Source organism: Bufo bufo, chromosome 9, assembly GCF_905171765.1.
Source record: "Bufo bufo chromosome 9, aBufBuf1.1, whole genome shotgun sequence".
Taxonomy (NCBI): Eukaryota; Metazoa; Chordata; class Amphibia; order Anura; family Bufonidae; genus Bufo; species Bufo bufo.
In genome coordinates, this window is record NC_053397.1 from 17563213 (window position 1) to 17585530 (window position 22318).

Genomic DNA, 22318 nt, shown 5'->3' on the forward strand with positions numbered 1-22318 from the left:
TGTACATACATTACTTATCCTGTACTGATCCTGAGTTACATCCTGTATTATACTCCAGAGCTGCACTCACTATTCTGCTGGTGCAGTCACTGTGTACATACATTACTTCTCAGATGTCCCTACGTTTACACAGCTGTTTGTTTCTGAACTGGACTAGGATATAGGAAGTATGTTAGGAAATGACTGCGATAGGGGCAGGATTCAATTTTTGATATACACCTCATCCCAATTTTACCTCCTTACACCTATTCTGGAGCAAGTTATCCATGCTAAAGTAGCAGCAAAAAGATTACTCACGCCAGACCAATTTTTTGTGTCAAAAATACTTATTGGCTAGTGAGGTCAAAAACGAAATGTTCTTAGGGGGATCCTTCAGATATTCACAATGCGACAGCTTGGCCTATGGCTGCCCTTCCATCTGTTCCCTATCGAAGCATGCATATTGACAAGTGCGGGAAAATAATACGGCTGCAGGATCAGACTGTGCAGTTTGTTTGTTTGTAGTCTGTTACCATGGAGACTCATAGGTTTAAATAGGAGCTGTGTATACAAAACAGCAAAAGATTTTTCTTAAGGACTGTTTGCAAAGTTGCTTCATTTTTCATATTCGAGGCCCAGGAACTGATGATTACTTTGTAGCAGGGTCATTAGGTGGATACTGAGGATCTCGGAGGGTCAGTTCTCAATCTAAGGACAGTGGATCCGATATGAGCAGAGCGTTTGCAGCGCGCTCGCCTCAGCCTTCTGCACAGCTGCCTTGCTAATTGCGGGCGTGCTTTCTGGCCTGTCGGCTGGAGAGATCCTGCAGACGAGAGTGATAACGATTCATTTAGTAATCATATTTCTCCTGATTGCGGAACACAATAAATGAGGCAAGGCTTCTATATTTAGGTCTGCGTTATATATAGCGATCTTCCTACAGAACGCGCCGCTGCTCCAGTCTGATCTGTCTTCTTTAAAATGGGAACTCACTGTTTCTATATAATCGCCCTGATCACAGGTAGGCACCTACCACCTATTGGGCATATGCCCCTCGGGGGGCTCTGCTGTTACATATGTGTTACTTTGTGATACTAGGGTAGAATGCAAGATCCGATGAGGTGTTACTAAATGATGGGAGCTAACAGGACCAGATCATAAGGTGGGCGAAAGGGGCAAATGCCCAGGATCTGAAGACCATATCTGTGTATAACTAATTTACCTTGGCTCTTCCTGGACGATAATCAACCAGTGTGGAAATTGTGGAAATGAAAAGGTTAAACTAGATGCTACTATGAATATAGACGGTGAAATAATCATCAATGCCACTCAGGATCAGTACAGGATAAGTAATGTATGTACACATTGACTGCACCAGCAGAATAGTGAGTGCAGCTCTGGAGTATAAGACAGGATGTAACTGAGGATCAGTACAGGATAAGTAATGTATGTACACAGTGACTGCACCACCAGAATAGAGAGTACAGCTCTGGAGTATAAGACAGGATGTAACTGAGGATCAGAACAGGATAAGTAATGTATGTACACAGTGACTCCACCAGCAGAATAGTGAGTGCAGCTCTGGAGTGTAATACAGGATGTAACTCAGGATCAGTACAGGATAAGTAATGTAATGTATGTACACAGTGACTGCACCAGCAGAATAGTGAGTGCAGCTCTGGAGTATAATACAGGATGCAACTCAGGTTCAGTACTGGATAAGTAATGTAATGTATGTACACAGTGACTCAACCAGCAGAATAGAGAGTACAGCTCTGGAGTATAAGACAGGATGTAACTGAGGATCAGAACAGGATAAGTAATGCAGAATAGTGAGTGCAGCTCTGGAGTATAGTACAGGATGTAACTCAGGATAAGTAATGTATGTAGACAGTGACTGCACCAGCAGAATAGAGAGTGCAGTTCTGGAGTATAACACAGGATGTAACTCAGGATCAGTACAGGATAAGTGATGTATGTACACAGTGACTGCACCAGCAGAATAGGGAGTGCAGCTCTGGAGTGTAATACAGGATGTAACTCAGGATCAGTACAGGATAAGTAATGTAATGTATGTACACAGTGACTCCACCAGCAGAATAGAGAGTACAGCTCTGGAGTATAAGACAGGATGTAACTGAGGATCAGAACAGGATAAGTAATGTATGTACACAGTGACTGCACCAGCAGAATAGTGAGTGCAGCTCTGGAGTATAGTACAGGATGTAACTCAGGATAAGTAATGAATGTACACAGTGACTGCACCATCAGAATAGTGAGTTCAGCTCTGAAGTATAATACAAGATGTAACTCATGATCAGTACAGGATAAGTAATGTATGTACACAGTGACTGCACCAGCAGAATGGTGAGTGCAGCTCTGGAGTATAAGACAGGATGTAACTGAGGATCAGTACAGGATAAGTAATGTATGCACACCGTGACTGCACCAGCAGAATAGTGAGTGCAGCTCTGGAGTATAATACAGGTAACTCAGGATCAGCATATGATTAGTGGCACAGTGATTTTACAATGTTACCCATTTAATGTAAATTGTAATATTAACAGGACGTTGTCTCCAAGCAAACAAAAAATCTAAGTCTTGGGGAAAATTTGTAATTGACTTACAATTCTGGCTTTTATCAGACACAGATCAGTGATATGTCACCTGCCAGTACTTCCCTACCTATTCACATGTTTGTCCTGAGGCCTCATGCATTTTGCAAACAGGACCTCTCGCCCCGTTATCCCGGACTCTTCACCACAGAAACAAGCCCTCGCAGGGTTTGTCATTCATTGCTAGGAGCTTGTGACTCGCTGTGTTCATTAAGATGTCAGAACAGACAACACTGCTATCTCCGTGTGTGATCCTCTCTGTGACGCAGGCTCAGGCTGACAACTCCTGATGAAGTTTCCTATTACCTGTGTGTAGACATGACGAGGTGCAAGTCCATAATTAGAGGGAGAAAAGAGAGGCCTTATTATGTGGGACAGGATCTTTTAGGACAGGTCCTGCTGTCTGATTGTTCTGCCCGGCTCAGTGATCTCAGTGTGTGACGTAGGTTCTTAAATAGAAAAAAAGACAATAATAACATGGTGTGGCCGAGGAGAAATGAGATTCCTCCGCAGGTGTAATAAGAGATAGCAGGTAAGTCGCCCTCTCTTGCGCTCTGTGCATTCAGAATTGTAAGCGGGATATATGGTTCTGTGTAATGCACACACTGCATCCAAGACCTGTGTGATACAGACCCCAAATCTATCTATTATATGGTGCTGACATATCTGTTGGATTTTTCGCTTTATAAAATGCACTTTTTTTCCCTAAAAAGGGGGGATGAATGTCAGTGTGTCTTATAAAGAGAATACAAGTGAGCGCTTCCATTATAGAAGCGCTTGATAGTATGCAGGAGGCCTGACTGTAGTGCTATCTGTACTCACCGCTCCCTGGTCCTCCTCCAGGTGCTGTGCTGCACTGTCCTGCCTGCATACAGCAGCAGAACGTACTGCGTGCACTACAATATGATGTCGTACGCAGTGTGGGCCCGGAGACTACCAGGGAGCCATGAATGCAGGAGAGACTGCCGGACCTGGAGAGTGGTGGCACAGCAGGAGAGGTAAGTTAATTTATTTGATCTCTGATGCTCTCATCTGATCTGAAGTCTGACATGGTGGTCTGATCTGGGTTTGATACGGGGGTCTCATCCGAGGTCCAATGTATGGATCTGAATTATGGATCGACCGATTATCGGTTTTACTGATATTATCGACCGATATTCAGGATTTTCAAAGTTATCCAAGGTATCGGTATCGGTTCCCTCAGCAGCACAGGGGAGAAGGAAGCAGTGTCTCCCTCCCCCCTGTGCCGCTGCCACCAATGAGAGGAGAAGAGGAGGGGAGAGGCTGTGGCCACTGCGCCACCAATGATGTTAACTCACTCATTCATTCAAATTCAACAGGAGGCGGGAGCTGGCTGCAGATTTATGTAGCCGCACCCGACCTCTATGACAAGTAGCTGCGATCCGCGGCAGTTAACCCCTGCCGCACCTGAGGGGTTAACTACCGCGGATCACAGCTACCACTCATAGAGGTCGGGTGCGGCTATATGATTCTGCAGCTAGCTCTACCTCCTGTATATGAATTAATGGGCGAGTTATCTTCATTGGTGGCGCAGTGCACCCTCCAAATCCCAGTATTAAAAATATTGGTGGTGCAGTGAGCCCCCCCAAACCCCAGTATTAAAAACATTGGTGGCACAGTGCGCCCCCCCCCCCCCAAACCCCAGTATTAAAAACATTGGTGGCGCAGTGCGCCCCCCCACCCAGGCCCCCCAGTATTTATCATTGGTGGCAGTGGCCACAGGGTCCCCTCTCCCTTCCTCATTGGTGGCAGTGGCAACTTCTGATCGGAGCCCCGGCAGTGTAATCGATCGGTTACCATGGCAGCCAGGACGCTACTGAAGCCCTGGCTGCCATGGTCAGCTCCCTGCTGCTGTGTGTACTATGCACAGGGCTTTTTTATAAAAAAAATAAGCTACACGTTAACAATAAACATGTTCATTTCAGCAGATTTGTGTAGGATTTTTTTTTTCAAAAATGAAAATGCATAGAATATCGGTATAAATTATCGGCTATCGGCCTGAAAGTTCACAGATTATCGGTATCGGCTCAAAAAAATCAATATCGGTCGAACCCTAGTCTGAATCCGAGGTCTGATATGGGGGTCTAAGTTGAGGTCTCATGTGGGGGTCTGATCTGAGGTCTGACATGGGGGTCTGAGCTGAGGTCTCGTGGGGTGTGATTTGAGGTCTCATGTAGGCGTCTGATCTAAGGTCTCATGTGGGAGTCTGATATGGGGGCCTGATCTGAGGTCTCATGTGGGGGTCTGATCTGAGGTCTAATATGGGGGTCTGTACTGAGGTTTAAAGAAAAGTATTTTTTTCTTATTTTCCTCCTCAAAAACCTAGGTGAGAAAAATACAGTATCTACCTCATGTCTATCTATCTCATACCTCCCAACCGTCCCGGATCCAGTGGGACAGTCCTGGAGTTGGGTGGCCATCCCTGTGGCCTGTTCTGCTCTCACTTTTCCTTAGAACGCAGAGACAGTTCAGTGCAATAGTGAAGAAGGGAGCTCTCCACTCCCTGCGTCACCATTCATCTGCTGGCGCTCTCATCGCCTGCAGTACTAACTAACAGAGCACCGAGGCCGGGGAATGATGATGATGATTCCCCAATCCTTGTGCTCAGAGCAGGAGGCGCGATGACATCACTTCATTGCTCCTGCTGCTGACGAGCGCATGTCTGCTGTATTCACCGGGGGAACGGAGAGAGAAGAGTGTTTTTGTTTTTTTAATTTATTAATGATTCAGGGGCCAGCACTACTGTTAGAGGCCACTAATGGGAGCATTCTACTGTAAGGAGGCACTGTACTCTGTGGGGGCACTAAAGGGGGCATTCTACAGCTTGGAGACACTAAAGGGGGTATTCTGCTTTGTGGAGGCACTAAAGGGAGCATTGTACTCTGGAGGCACTAAAAGGGACATTCTACTATAAGGGACTAATAAAGGGGACATTCTACTCTGTGGGGGCACTAAAGGGGGCATTCTACTCTGTGGGGGCACTAAAGGGGGCATTCTACTCTGTGGGGGCACTAAGGGGGCATTCTACTGTAAGGAACTATTAAAGGGGGCATTCTACTCTGTGGGGGCACTAGGGGGGCATTCTACTGTAAGGAACTATTAGAGGGGGCATTCTACTCTGTGGGGGCACTAGGGGGGCATTCTACTGTAAGGAACTATTAAAGGGGGCATTCTACTCTGTGGGGGCACTAGGGGGGCATTCTACTGTAAGGAACTATTAAAGGGGGCATTCTACTCTGTGGAGGCACTGAAAGCGGCACATGATGCAAGGACAGGGAGATCGCTTGTGCAAAGATGTCAGCCTGTCCTCTCCCGGTAGTCCGTCCTGCCGTCACATGATGTGGTTGTTTGTTTCTCTTATTTTTTGATGTCTTCTAATCTGCAGCGTCTGTTATTTATTATGGATCCCATAGAAGCCAATCCGGTGGTCCCGGCTGAGGTCATCTCGGTAGAGGAGAAAATTGCTGCCCCCCCACATACTTTTCTAATAAGTCATCCTTAGGTTGTTTGGGATTCCTGCTTGTCCTGATCTCATCACAAATCCCCTTTTCTCAGCAGAAATCCTCAGCTCTGAAAAACTCTTGTGTTTAGGTAAGTTATTCCTAACGTCAGGTCAGGTCCTTGCGGCGAATTTGGTTTGCAGTCAAGTCCTGGCAAAATTTGGGTGTTACCGCGGCCTACATACAGCTGTTATGTAAGGAAAAGTCACATGACTTCCGGTCGCTAGGATTCTGGCAATGTCCATAGCAACCAATCGCAGCTCAGCTTTCATTTGTGAAGAGCAGAATATGAAATGAAATCTGCGCTGTGATTGGTTGCTATGGGCAACAAAAAACTGTTTTACTTTTAGACAGTTTATGTAGTCGGTAAATTTGGGACGTGTAAGACACACCCCTTTGGCTGGACCACCTACTTATGGGCAGGGGTTTCATAAGCCCCCACCCCTTTTCAGCCAGGGGCAGCCCAAATTTGCAGGGACTGTCTGAAAATTAGGGACATTCCCTGCAAATTTGGGACTGTTGGCAACTATGGTAGTTAGTTACTTTCTGTACCTTGTCCCTTCCTAACCTTGCTATCCAATCCCGTGACACCCAATTTTCAACCCATTTCCAGGAGGTATAACAGAGGGACGGCCCGATGTATAGTTTATTTCCTGCAGAATTCAAGTATTTAATAAAACAGACATATCAGGAGGATGAAGAGGGCCCGTGTGAACAGTGGCATCTGATTACGCTAAACCACCCGTGGACCGGAAGTGTTGTCATGGGGTCACTGTAGTACAAAATGTACTATCATAGGACCTGCAACGTTAATATTATGGGATCTCCAGGTCTCCATTATTATGAACTGTGAATATAAGAGTTCTTTCTTCTTCTAAGTATCAATGAACTACAGGAGCCAAGCGCAATGCGCAGCGTGTGCCGCCTACACGATGGGTAGATCACGAGGTACACGGGCACAGTATATAACAAATACATGAATACGCCCGCTTCTTAGCATCTGTTGCTGCTAAGCTTGGCATGTTCCGAAATCCCTTCAGTGGGTGGGTGGGTGTATTTGGCGCTGAGCTTGGCACCGGCGAGACACTGGTATCCCCAGAACACGGTGACTGCATAGTCATTGAAGGAACTCCATGTCCTGACTCATTCGGTCGTGATGTGCTGTTCTTGGTGAGCCAGACGCCTCGTATAGCTCGGTAAATACTACAGCTCAACAAGTAGAGATTCTGTTCAGCATCGTGCCGCCTCCACGACTGGCCAGGAAAAAGGCATTTTGGAAAATTCTCCAAGTTGAATATTTTTGGAATGATAATTTAAAGGTCTAGACTTCATGTACATGGCTGTCCTTAAAGATCTGTAGATCATCCGATTGTATCGAAACACTTAACCCTATCTATCTTATTATCTATCTCATCTATCTATCTAAGGCTACTTTCACACTAGCGTTCGGAGCGGATCCGTCTGATGTTTCATCAGACGGATCCGCTCCGATAATGCAGACGTTTGCATCCGTTCAGAACGGATCCGTCTGCATTATTACTTAGAAAATTTTCTAAGTGTGAAAGTAGCCTGAGCGGATCCGTTCAGACTTTACATTGAAAGTCAATGGGGAACGGATCCGCTTGAAGGTTGAGCCATATGGTGTCATCTTCAAGCGGATCCGTCCCCATTGACTTCCATTATAAGTCTAGACGGATCCGCTCGCCTCCGCACGGCCAGGCGGACACCCGAACGCTGCAAGCAGCGTTCAGGTGTCCGCTCACTGAGCGGAGCGGAGGCTGAGCGCTGGCAGGCGGATGCATTCTCAGTGGATCCGCCTCCATAGAGAATGCATCAGGGCCGGGCGGCTGCGTTCAGGACCGCTCGTGAGCCCCTTCAAACGGAGCGCACGAGCGGACACCTGAACGCAGGTGTGAAAGTAGCCTAATATCGATTATCTATCTATTGTGGGGACTCGCTCTGGTAGTCAGGACAAGCGGACTCAGTATAGAGGCAAAGACCAGTTTATAACTCAAAAACTTTAGTGTTTTATTCACACTTGTTGCACACCCTGTTCATTTGCAGTATTGGTGTTAGTGCACACCCGGATAGCTCAAAACAAAACAGTCCCCTTTTGTCCTGGGTGTTAATCCACACCGACCGGCATAGCTCAGAACAGAGCAGTCCCCCCGGATTCAGGCCTCCAGCCTGGCACAAGGCTCAGATCCCAGTACAGAGATTGCCAGAGCTCCAATATAAGAGAGAGATCATTCCCCACACCTGACACTGCTGGCTGTTTTTTATAGGCCTGACAAAACACGGCCTGGAACGTGAGGAGTAGTCACCCACCCAGCACTTTGACTGCTCCCAGTATGGGCCGTCCGGGATCAGCTATTTACAGCCATTCTAACTAGCAAAGTGTCAAACAGCAACTGTGGCTGATACATGAAAACTGGCTCTTACTCCTCCGAGGCCAGGAACCTCGGTGACACATACCTATCATCCACGATGATTCCTTGTACCTTCTTACATACCTCCCCCCTTTGTTCAACCCTGAGGGGTGAACACATGCCATACAGTATACCCGGGACAGGGCATCTGCGTTTCCCTGTAACCGGTCTGCCCTGTGTTCTACGGAGAACTTAAAGTTCTGTAAGGATAGGAACTACCTGGTGACTCGGGCATTTCTCTCTTTTGCGTGGCTCATCCACTTGAGAGGGAAGTGGTCAGTCACCAGGTGGAACTTTCTCCCCAACAAATAGTAGCGGAGAGACTTGAGTGCCCACTTGATAGCCAGGCACTCTCTCTCCACTATTCTGTACCTGGGGTAAGCTTGCGGCTTAGGAAGACAATGGGATGCTCCTCCCCGTTAACTTCCTGAGACAGTACCGCACCGAGGCCTACTTCGGAGGCATCCGTCTGTACTATGAATTCCCGTTTGAAGTCGGCGTTACCAAAACCGGGGACCCACACAGGGCCGACTTAAAAGAGGAGAACGCCTCTTCCGCCTGATCATCCCAGCGAACCATCACAGACCTGCGTCCCTTCAAGAGCCCTGTCAATGGCATGGCCACTGTAGCAAAGTGGGGAACAAACCTCATGTAATAGTCTACCATTCCTAGGAACGACTTTACTTGCCTAGTAGTGACAGGTCGGGGCCAATTCCGAATTGCCTCTATTTTGTTCACTTGAGGTTTGATAACTCCGCGCCCAATGACATGCCCCAGGTCTCCTCTAACCCTATTGCGCATTTTTTTGGGTTAGCAGTTAGCCCAGCATTCCTAAGGGAGTCCACTACAGCCTGTACTTTGGGTAGGTGACTTTCCCATTCGGGACTGTGGATGACGATATCGTCCAGGTATGCCGAAGCGTACCGACGATGTGGACGAAGTACAATGTCCATTAGCCTTTGAAAGGTGGCGGGGGCGCCATGTAGACCAAAGGGTAATACCTTGTACTGATACAGCCCCTCCGGTGTGATGAAGTTTTCTCTTTAGCAGCCTCCGTTAAGGGCACCTGCCAATACCCTTTCGTGAGGTCCAAAACTGAGAAATGCCGGGCTTATCCTAACCTTTTAATTAGCTCATCGACTCGGGGCATGGGATATGCATCGAACTTCGTCCGGCTTGGGTATTAGCACTATCGGACTAGCCCACTAATTTTTTGACTCCTCAATGACATCTAGCCTCAGCATCATCTGCACTTCCTCCGAGATGGCTTGTCGCCAAGCCTCGGGTACCTGGTATGGTTTTAGCCGGACTTTCGCCTCAGGCTCAGTGACTATGTCATGCCAAATTGTGGAAGGTACAAGAACACGTCCGTGTTACGGCTAATAAACTCCCTGGCCTCCTGAGCATGTTTAGAGGAGAGGCTGTCAGACATTCTTACTGTGGCAGCCGCTTCCCCTGCTTCAGACAGAGGGGCCGAAACCGCTTCCCTGGCAAGCGCCCGACTTTTTAGGGAGTGTGCTTAGGGACTGGTGGTCCCCCTTCCCAGCCTTGGGTCATGTGTGGCACCTTGCCCTGTGTGGTCAGGTACCTAAGGGGTTAAGGGATTGTGGGAGATACGTCACTGTAAGGGGCGTAGGGTATGTCTCCTCCCTCTAACCGGGTTATATAACCCCCTCCTCTGCTGCTGCACTTCCTCTTTGATAGCGGAAGCCGAGTTGCCCACCCTCACGCCCTTGAATGGGTAGTTTCAGCGTGGAGTTGCCTTGGGATTCTGGTTTTCTCCAGGGGTATTATATAAAAAAAAATAAGAAAGTTGGAAAGAAAGGTGAAGGAACATGTATAACTGTTGTTTTGGAGATATTTATGTTGTCTTCTTCTTTTAAGAATGGCGGTATGATTTGAAATATGAAGTCACAGCTGGCGGCATTTGATACAGCGGAGTGTTGGAGATGGCTGATGGCGTACTTGCCCGCCGGGAGTCCGGCGGTTGGCATACCGCTCCAAGATGATGTTCTTTGGTTTTGCCGTTTAAAATAAATAAGCTGTGGCCGATCATCACCCAGCTAAAGGTTACCTGTTGTCTCGAGTGTTTATTAACTGGTTCAATTTTCAGTTAGGGGAGCTACAGGTAGGCAGAGGTGCCGGCCCGGTTCCTATCTCTCCTCCGCCCCCTCCTGATTACCAACAGTCCTAGAAAACCTGGCCGCGGGCTGTCTCCAGTACAGGTTTCCCTATCTTTCCACGGCTTGAGAAGATTCACATGGTACACCTGCTCCGACTTCCGCCGCCTTGGCTGGTGTACTTTGTAGTTTACCGCTCCAATTTTTTCAAGTACCTCGTAGGGTCCCTGCCACCTAGCCAGGAATTTACTGTCCACGATCAGCACCAGGACCAAAACCCGATCACCCGGGTTAAAGATCCAGACCCGAGCCTGCCGATTATAGATCCGACTCTGGGCTCGCTGAGCAGCCTCCATATGCTCCCTGACAAGAGGCAAAAGGCAAAATGGTCTCTATCCGCTGTTGCCTCTTAGTAACGTACTCCAGGACACTTTTATGCGGAGTAGGTTGTTGTTCCCACGCCTCTTTGGCTACATCCAACAAACCGCAAGGGAGTCTGCCATATAGCAATTCGAAGGGCGAGAACCCAGTAGAGGCCTGGGGCACCTCTCGCACAGCGAACATGAGATAGGGCAGAAGAAGGTCCCAGTCCTTCCCATCTTTATACACCACCCTTTTTAACACGGTTTTTAATGTTTTATTAAACCGTTCAACCAGACCGTCCGTTTGCGGATGGTAAACAGACGTCCGTAACTGTTTGATATGCAGAAACTTTCAGAGCTCCCTCATGACCTTGGACATAAAAGGAGTCCCCTGGTCAGTCAGAACTTCTTTAGGTAGCCCCACTCGGAAGAACATCTCCATTAGCTCCTTAGCTATCAGTTTAGCCGATGTATGTCGCAGTGGCACCGCTTCCGGGTACCGAGTGGTGTAATCTAGGATGACCAGGATGTGTTGGTGTCCTCTAGCGGACTTCGGTACTGGGCCTACGAGGTCCATCTCGATTCAGTCAAACGGTACCTCGATGATCGGGAGGGGTACCAAGGGACTGCGGAAAAGTTGCTGGGGGCTAGTTGCCTGGCAGGTTGGGCAAGACTTACAGAATTCGTCCACCTCCCTAAACACACTGGGCCAGTAAAACCGTTGTAGTATCCGGTCCTGTGTTTTCTACATTCCCAGATGCCCCCCGAGAATATGTTGGTGGGCTAACTCTAACACGAGTTTGCGATAAGCCTGGGGCACCACCAACTGTTCAATACGTTCACCCCGCAGTTGGTTTACCCGATACAACATATCCTGATGAACCACAAAACGGGGAAACACCAACTCTGCCCCCAGTTATTGTGGTTCACCATCTACTAGCTCGGGATAGGGTTGGGTCTCGGTGTTGTGCAGTACCAAAATTATCCCCGGAGACATTAAGGTCGGCCAGCTCAGGTCCCGGTGGCAAGTCCTCTACATCTCCCACCATTACATTCAGTGGGGTTGTCCCCCAATCTTCCACTGAAGTTGCGATCACCCCTACCGCTGGCCCTTCGGCCTCGGGTTCCCAGGGTTGTGGTCTCCCCCCTAATCCGGGCCACTCTGCTGGGGTTACCCCTGTCTCATGGGTATCAGTCACTCTCGTAGCAGGCCACAGTGCCGGGAAGCCTCTCCCTATTATAAGTTTGTAGTGTAAATTTGTGGCAACTGCCACTTCGTGAGTCCACCTGCTGGCCCCTGTGGTTAGAGACACCAGGGCGGTGGGATAGTCTTTTAAGTCTCCATGGATGCACATGACCCCGACTTTCCGGCCAGTATAGGGGAGCCCCTACTAGGAACACCAGACTCCCTGAGTCCAGCAGAGCCTCTGCTGGAGTGTCTCCCACTTTCACCCGGCACAAGTGGATTAGAGTTTTTGGGGTACCTGCTGCACACACCTTCCTGGCATATAACGACTGACGGTAGCCATAGTTAGTATCCATGGGTTCCACCTGATGTGGACAGTCAGCTCTTACATGGCCCGGCTCCTGACACTGCCAGCAGAGTATCGGAGCCAAGTCTGTAGAGGGTACACCCCGGGTGGGTCGCCGGGTCTGAAGATTTACGGGGTTTGACTGCCCCCCTCCCAAAAGAACCCACTGTAACAGTCTTAGTAGCCTCGTAGTGCTCCACCAGGTCCACCATTTCCAGGGCATTGCCAGGAGACATCTGGCCGATCCAGTGCTGGAGGGGGGTGGCAGCACCCTCCAGAACATATCAGCCAATAGTCTATCCAGCATAGCCGTGGGACTCAGCACATCAGGCTGTAGCCACTTTTGCAAGAGGTGGAGTAAGTCATAATACTGGGGTCTCGCAGGCTCAGCTGGCTTAAACCCCCACTGATGTACCCGCTGGGCCCGGACCAACACATTCACCCCCAGTCTTGCCAAAATCTCCCCCTTTACTTTTTGGTAGTCAGCCGCTTGATCATCCGGCAAGCCAAAATACACCCGCTGGGAATCGGATGCCAGGAATGGAGCGACAACCTCAGCCCACTTGTCACGGGATAGCTTCTCCCTGATGGCCACTTTCTCGTACATCGACAGGTAGGTTTCGATGTCATCTGCGGGGGTCATCTTAGGAATCGCGGAACGGACTGGTATCCGGGCATCATGGACGTTCGGGGTTGCTCCTGCTGTCTGCAAAGCCATCACGTGTTGTAGCAGCAACTGGTTGGTCTCCTGCTGCTGCTTATTAGCCTCACGTTGATGCAGGTTTGTCTCTCGCTGCCGCAGATTAGCCTCCATGAGGGCCTTCGCAACAGCCTCCATTTTGTCGTGGGGCACTGATTGTAATACAGCTGGTTTAATGTACGACATACAACTGTCCCTGGAAAAATGCAGAACCCAAAAATATTGGCGTTCACGCCAATCTCACTGCTCTTGCCCGCATCCTCCACCAATTGTCGGGACTCGCTCTGGTAGTCAGGACAAGCGGACTCAGTATAGAGGCAAAGACCAGTTTATAACTCTGTGTTTTTTCACACGTGTTGCAAGTACACAGTACTACAGTTCATTTGTAGTATTGGTGTTAGTTCACACCCGGATAGCTCAAAACCAGTCACCTTTTGTCCTGGGTGTTAATCCACCCCCGACCAGCATAGCTCAGAACAGAGCAGTCCTCCCGGGTTCAGGCCTCCATCCTGGCACAAGGCTTGATCCCGGTACAGAGATTGCCAGAGCTCCAATGTCAGAGAGAGATAATTCCCCACACCTGACACTGCTGGCTGTTTTTTATAGGCCTGACGAAACACGGCCTGGAACGTGGGGAGTAGTCACCCACCCAGCACTTTGACTACTCCCAGTAAGAGCGGTCCCGGATCAGCTATTTACAGCCATACTAAATAGCAAAGTGTCAAACAGCAACTGCTGCTGACACATGAAAACTGGCTCTTACTCCACCGAGGCCAGGAACCTCGGTGACACATACCCTTACTCTATCTATCTACCCAAACTCATATCTATTTATATTTGTATGGCTATTACATTCACCACTACCAAACATACAGGAGAACACAGCACCACATACCCATTATGTCCAGTGACGTCTCCTGTAATGTAGATGTTCTGTTTCCTCATCTTCTCCATTGGGAGCAGACCATAATGACTGTATTTTTCAGGCATGTCTTGTCTCAGTAGAGTTTAGCACACAGAGATCTTAGGTTCCTTGATTTTCCATTTTCTTCTTGGTGCACTAACAATGTTATTCTACTGCTGCCCCCAGTTCTTTGCCTGCTGTCTATCTGTTACCCCCCAATATCATACAGAAGAAATTGAAGTGCCATACAGATAGTCCCTCTCATACTAATAGGGCTCCCAAAAGTCCCTAGAATTATAATGCTCTCCCAGAATGCCCTTATTACTAATAGTGCCCCCTACATGCAGAAATAATTCTCCCTGCGCAGGGGTGGACTTGGAACTTAAAATGGCCCTGGAAAAAAATTTAAACGTGGCTCCATGTAGTGTGTGAGGGGCCCAAATTGACAGAAGGCAGGGTGACATCAGAAATACCATAGCGCAATATTCAATCCCATCAGAACCATATACCACAGAGCATCAGAGTATACTGCCCCAAAAGCAGTCTGTGGTGGCCATCGATAGCGGCCATTTTCTGCCCTCCTCCTCCAGTTGTCTCTGATTAAGATATGGAACAGGGGTTTAGGAGGTGATATGTGAGCCACAGCAGATGAATTCAGGAGGACATGTGTGGCCAGGTACATGAGTACCTGATTCTGACAGCGTTAATAACCGCCAAGAGCTCATTATGTACCCGGCCAGTGGCAGAGAGGGGTGGTTGGGTGGCCCCCTGGGCATCAGCCTACCGGAAAATTTCCCTGTAAGGTCTATAGCTAATCTGCCCCTGTCTCTGAGAATGCCCTTGTTATTAATAGTGCCCACCATATTCTGCCCAATAAAAATGCTCCCCCTACTGTACCACCAGTAGTAATAATACTACCTAAAGTAATAAGGTAACTCTGTAGTGCCCCTGGTAGTTACCATAGGCTCCTCTATAGTGCCCCCAGTAGTTACCATAGGCTCCTCTATAGTGCCCCCAGTAGTTACCATAGGCTCCTCTATAGTGCCCCCAGTAGTTACCATAGGCTCCTCTATAGTGCCCCCAGTAGTTATCATAGGCTCCTCTATAGTGCCCCCAGTAGTTATCATAGGCTCCTCTATTTATCTGATAAAGGGGGAAGTCCTTTACCCCACAAAACGCGGTACAAGGACTTTTAATCCTACTAAGTGTTATACTGTATACAATAAACATACCTTTGAACTATAGTGCATTTGTAGGATTGTTTATGGGCCACGTAGGCTCCACCATCTTTAACTTGGATGATAAGACCAACATACCCTAAGGTTGATAAGCGATCCAGGAAGGAGTCAGTCGATGTAATATTGACTGCCCCCTAAAGTGGACTAAGCCCCCACTTGTATTGCTCTGTTAACTACACTTTATGGGATCCTTGCTGTCTCTGATCCCTTTTTTTTTTTTTTAAGGGTGCATTCATACAACTGTATCCATTTTGTAGTCCGCAAATCGCAGATCCGCCAAATATGTATGCGGTGAAAAAATGCCTGTCCTGTCTGCAAAACAGACAAGAATAGGACATGTTCTATAATTTGCAGAATGGCTGCACAGATGACATCCATGTTCTCTCCGGGCCCCTAGAAATGAATGGGTCCAATACACATTTTTTTGCAGATCGCACAGGTACCAAAACCAAAAGTGGTCGTGTGAATGAACCCTTTACATTTATATACTGATACTCACCCGATTGTTTTAAGGCTAACCTGGCCCCTGGGTCTAATCAGGGGTGCACCACCAATGAGGCCAGGTGAGTTGATTGCCTCAGGCGGCAAGACCTAGAGACAGGTGGGTGCTGTGGAAATATCTCTCTATATTTAACTGTATCACAGTATGCTTTAAACCAGGGATGTTCCATCTGCGGCCCTCCAGCTGTTGTAAAACTACAACTCCCATTATGCCTTGCTGTAGGCTGATAGCTGGAGGCTGTCCGGGCATGCTGGGAGTTCTAGTTTTGCAACTGCTAGAGGGCCGCAGGTTAAGCTTTCCTGCCTTAGGCCTCTTTCACACGAACGTATTGGTTCCGTTACGTGCATTGGGGACTGAAATTTGCAGGTCCCTAATGCACGTGCGGCGGCCGGGACGGATCCAGACCCATTCTACTTGAATGGGTCTGTGATCCGTCCGTTCCGCAAAAAGATAGAACAAGTTCTATTCTTTTCCGGAACGGAAGCACAGATTGGAATCCCACGGAAGCACTCCATAGTGCTTCCATGGGGTTCCGTTCCGCATCTTCAGATTTGCGGACCCATTCAAGTGAATTGCACACGGCCGGTGCCCCGTGTATTGCGGAACCGCTGTATGCGGCCCGCAGTACGGCCACGGGAGCACTACGGCCGTGTGAAAGAGGCCTTAAACAGTAGGGCCGGAGGGATTGGGCGCCGTTTCAGGCAGCAGAAAGGCTAGGTGCACCCCTGGGTCTAATGGTCAATGTCCAGTGCCGTACGACTTTCTCCTTCCACCCGGTGAGTCCGCTATTTAACTTCTTTGATTCCTAACCATATTATTCCGGGAGCGTAATCTCAAAAGATTCGTAATCCTTGATTGCCGCCGTCATGCGACTTTTCCAAGACGCGCTTAAGTTGCTCCCTCTCCTGCACGACTCAAAAACAACCAGCGCGACGCAACGTTATTGCTGCCACGCGTCTGTGACCCCACCCCCTTCCCCTTCCACGTGTGTAGGTGAAGCTCTTTACGTTGCCAGCGGCAGAGTCCCCCCCCCCCTCTCACTATGTATAATTTCACATTCAGACGTCTGACTCCGCTTTGGCAGAGAAGTAAATGAGACATATAATATTTTAGGTTTTAGGGGGGGAGTGTTAGACTCTCTTTCCCGGCACAGAGTGAAAACAGTCCGGCAGGACTCGTAGACATCATTAAGTAATCAGAGCGGCCTGCAGCCTGACTCACCGCGCCGGGAATATTTTGATAGATCACAAAAAGTCACTGTGTATGATGTGCGCTGCGAGGAGGACTGATTGCATAGTGGAAAGAATCTGACAAGTGGAGTCAGACTGGGCCGGGTAATTCCACCCTAATTTTCTTTTTTTCCCCCTGCTATTCAGATGCATGACAACAATGACGCCATCACATGGCTCCTGACACATGTCTTACGGGCCCCTATCGCCGCCAGTAGCGGCGGCACAGAGCTACATTATCATCATCGTGGTCTGCGAGTGCGTGCGTCACATAACATACCCCCCCCCCCCTCTCCTTTTTGTGATGTCAGCAACATGGCCCTCTTGGTTGATGGTTGCCTTGAGAACGGCCTGTGGGATGGGGATGGGACGAGGCAGTGATTAATGGATGTAGCCATGGGCAAAGCAAGAAAAAACAAACACACGAACCGAAGCCGTCATTTCACCGTGCATCGCAAGGGACACGTTTTTCCAGGGCCCCAGCCATCGACCTAATGGTAAAAATGCTTAGTGATGTCAAACAGGACGCTGAATAAAAGGGCCTTTTCATGAGTCGCGGGGAGCTGGAGGATCTTGTCGTGGACACAAAGCAAAACGACGAGGGCGCGTAAGATGGGAGATCTTCATACTGTGTTCATTGTCTGGCGATGGAAAATTAGTGCCCCCCCCCCCCCACACACACAAACGCCATAAATGTTATAATTATCTTTGGCGTTGCGTATAATTATCACAGTTCTGGTTTTATTGGCCCCAAAGGCCTGAATGTAAACCACAGACCCTCCTATAATGGTGTGTGCCCCCTATAGTACTACAGCCTTAAGTGCCCAATATAGTGTCCCAGCCATAGATACCACCAAAGGAGGGATCAGCAACCTTCAGCACTCCAGCTGTCCTGAAACTTCGACTCACTTACAGTGTCCCAGCTATTGGTACCCTCTATAGTTCCTCAGCCATAGGTACTCCCTATTGTGTCTCAGCCATAGGCACCCTCTATAGTGCCTCAACCATAGGTACCCCCGTGTTGTGTCCCAGCTATAGGTACTCCTTATAGTGCCTCAGCCATGGGTATCCCCTGTTGTATCTCAGCCATAGGCACCCTCTATAGTGCCTGAGCCATAGGTATCCCCAACTGTGTCCTAGATATATGTACCCCTTATAGTGCCTCAGCCATTGGTATCCCTACTGAGTCCCTACTGAGTCCCAGCTAGTGGTACCCTCTATAGTGCCTCAGCCATAGGTACCCCCGTGTTGTGTCCCAGCTATAGGTACTCCTTATAGTGCCTCAGCCATGGGTACCCCGTGCTGTGTCCCAGCTATAGGTACTCTTTATAGTGCCTCAGCCATAGGTACCCCCTGTTGTGTCCCAGCTATAGGTACTCCTTATAGTGCCTCAGCCATGGGTATCCCCTGTTGTATCTCAGCCATAGGCACCCTCTATAGTGCCTGAGCCATAGGTATCCCCAACTGTGTCCTAGATATATGTACCCCTTATAGTGCCTCCGCCATTGGTATCCCTACTGAGTCCCAGCTAGTGGTACCCTCTATAGTGCCTCAGCCATAGGTACCCCCTGTTGTGTCCCAGCTATAGGTACTCCTTATAGTGCCTCAGTCATAGGTATGCCCTACAGTGTCCCAGCTATAGGTACTCTTTATAGTGCCTCAGTCATAGGTATGCCCTACAGTGTCCCAGCTATAGGTACTCTTTATAGTGTCTCAGTCATAGGTATCACCTACTGTGTCCCAGCTACATGTACCATATAGTGCATCAGCCATAGGTGCCCTCTAAGGTACTTGAGCCAGCTATAGGTGTCCCTGTAGTACCTTCATCACAGATGTTTCTTAGCGTACTCATGCCACATATGCCTCAAAGAGGACAACCCCTTTAAGGAAAGTTATGTGAACATCCTATGAGTGTTCCTGAAACAAATGGTGTCCTTCCATTGCTGCCTTAGCTAGAATTAACTGCTCTCCTCGTGGGCACGTTTCTGTCAATTAACTCCATTCTTTGCTGCTGCCATAAAGCAGGCACTTCCTGCTGCACTAGAGTGTGCCTCCAATATTGCAGCCCCTCGGACATTTTCTTCAAAAATAAAAAAAAATAAAAAACTCCCAACTTCTTGATGCATTCCCTTTACATCTACAGCAATTTACAGTGGTCATAGATCCAGAAAATAAGGGCCCAGGTCCCATTCGCTGTCATGCCCCAGGAGATTCAAGGTACTGCTCTGCTCTCGTGTGACATTATCAATTACCAAAAATAAGTGTCCTTGAGAACGGCTTGAGTTTTATATGGACGCTGACCGAACAGAGGTGATGAATGGGATCCTTTCATGTGTAATTCAAAAGCCTTCTTCAGTCTCACTGGGAGATCATTAGGATTGAGTCGGTATAGAAGACCCTATTGTTAAAACTTTAGAAAGCCCAGAGGTGGGATCTGTCCAGGGCAGTGGTGGCCAAGATGTGGGTGACTGCCTCCAAAAAACAATGTTACCAAGATGTTAGAGTAGAGTTGACAGCCCCTCTCTACACTCAACTGTGTTCCCTACAGGATGTAGCTTCTGATCTTGACCTGCTGACCCGGTCTATAGTGATTGTTTCCTATGTTTAACGTCTTCAGTCCTCAGATTCCACCTTGAAAGACCTACTACAATGAAGGCCTGAGAAAGGGTTTACAGGTCCAGAGAGGTCAAAGTATTTAAGACTAGTAACAGGATTTGAAGAGACTGAAGCATCCATGTAAATTCCTCTGTGTCTACCGTAAGACCCCTGACAGCGGGAATATTTGGGTGGGATTATGTCTCAATTTATTAGACATAACAAAAACATCAGGGGGTTTGAGCCGAAGAAAATTAAGCGGCAGTCATCCATTTTTGTGTTTATTTCCCTTGAAAACCTAAAAACCTAAAAAAAAAGTTGTCTTCATCTGTTCAGTTATTAAAAACTTGATCAATCCAAGGAAAGTTCTTTCTGATGATCTTCTGGGATTGGTGATTGATCATTTTTAGGGTACACCTACAGTTATGCTAGTGGGTGTCGCTTGACCCATGAAACATCCTCGATGGCGTGTGTGCATATGAACCCAACCAGCCTTTCTCGGCCAAAGGTGCCAACCTCATTAGACAGTGTTTTTGGGACTTATTTAATGTGTTACTGGGGTCCATCTGGTTATACATCCTTGGAAAATAAGGAGCTAACTGCTACACCATCGGGGAGCCAAGATCAAATCACAACACTTCACCCCAATGCCCTAGTTAGTTGGTGTCCATTGAATAGATGGTCCCCTTGGTTAGCCAATGGGTGCCAACCTCCATGGCCCATATACAAAGCCGACTGCCTGCACAGCTATTCCCTTCCCACTAACTGATACCGTGCTGCCCAACGTGGCCCTAACTATTCCCTGGACATTTAAACAGGTAACTCCACTTCTTTTATATAACTGGTCCTAACAACAAAGCCCGTAGCCTAGAATTCCGTCCGTCCTAACGTCACTATCACCACTTACTACTACTCCTCACCTGCCCACATAATGACCCCCTCCTTATGGCTCATTGCTCTTGCCTATTTAATGGTCGATGGGGGTATATCCTCAGTCACCCTCCATACTCCACATACTTACCTTCTTTGATGTGTTGTTGTGAGTCACATTGTTCTGCTTTTTCTTCTCATTGGTTTCAAGTTTTTGGTCCTTCCTCAGGTGACTTCCCAGAAGAACGAAGCCCTGAAATGTATTGGTGTAAACACGAGGTAATTGTAAGGAGAACTCCTGTTTGTGGAAGATCTAGTTCAGTCTGTACCGGGTGGTTTCAGAACTATTCACCCCCCCTCTTCTATTTTGAGTATACAACCTCCCGGTCTCGTGGTGTTGAGTTTTGGTTGACTTGAATAGTTGTGAAGTTCATTGAGTTTAAGACACTTTGTTCTAGTTTATGTAACCTTAGGGCCTTTTTACTAAGGCCGAAGTAGGTTCCTGATCATTGGCCCGTGTAAACATGGCGCCGATTACCTGATGAACGAATAAAGGGGCAAAGGAACCCTGCGAGGAATCATGCCGTGCCAACCCATGTAGCCGCTCCATTGGCTCCAGATCTTTGGAGAACACGTTTGCATATTCTAATATCACAACCAGGATGTTATACAAGAAAAAACAAAGGAGGAACTCGTCTTACCGCTATATGACTGCTGTAGATAGGGAGATGTGATTTATAGGGCTGTAAAGTCTGCAGTTCCCACACTACTGAGCATGAGAAATGGCACAAGTAGTGTCCATTTATACTATATCTGTTAGTGGCAGTGGGCCCGAATGCAAAATGTGTAACCAGGCCCTTATCTACCACGTGCCATGTATAACTGTGGTGTCTTCTGATGAGAATGAGGGGCCTCTGAGTCTCCTCAGGAACCAGAGCCTGGGTGAGACTGCTCCCTCTGCACCCCTAATAGATAAACTACAGGACTTAAAGGGAACTTCTGTCTTCTCTAATATTAAGGTGGAGATCTCCAGGTAAGTAGAGCAGCTGACATTAAAAGGGTTGTGCCAAGTTTTCAAGTTAACCCCTATCCATGGGATAGTGATTAATTAACTGATCGGTGGGGTTCTGACCACTGGGACCCCCACAAGTCCTAAGAACGAGTGTCCCCCCCCTCTCCCGATCTGATGAAGCAGTGGGTTGGTCATGCGACCTGCCAATCCATTCATTTTCTATGGGACTGACAGAAATGGCGTAGCGCTGTACTCTGCTCTCTCTCTCTGGCAGGCCCTTAGGCCTCTTTCACACGAGCGTGTCCGGGTTAGGTCCGGATGCGTCCCGGTGCATTGCGGCAAACCCGTGCGAGTAGGTACCCAATTGCAGTCAGTTTTGACTGCGATTGCGTTCCGTTGTTCGTGTGTTTTGCACGCGCGTGATAAAAAACTGAATGTGGTACCCAGACCAGAACTTCTACACAGAAGTTCAGGTTTGGGTTCAAGGTTGTGTAGATTGTATTATTTTCCCTTATAACATGGTTATAAGGGAAAATAATAGCATTCTGAATACAGAATGCATAGTACAATAGCGCTGGAGGGGTTAAAAAAAATATAAAAATTTAACTCACCTTAATCCACTTGATCGCGCAGCCCGGCATCTCTTCTGTCTTCATCTGTGAGGAAAAGGACGCAGTGACGTCATCAAAGGTCCTATTCCTCAAAGAAGA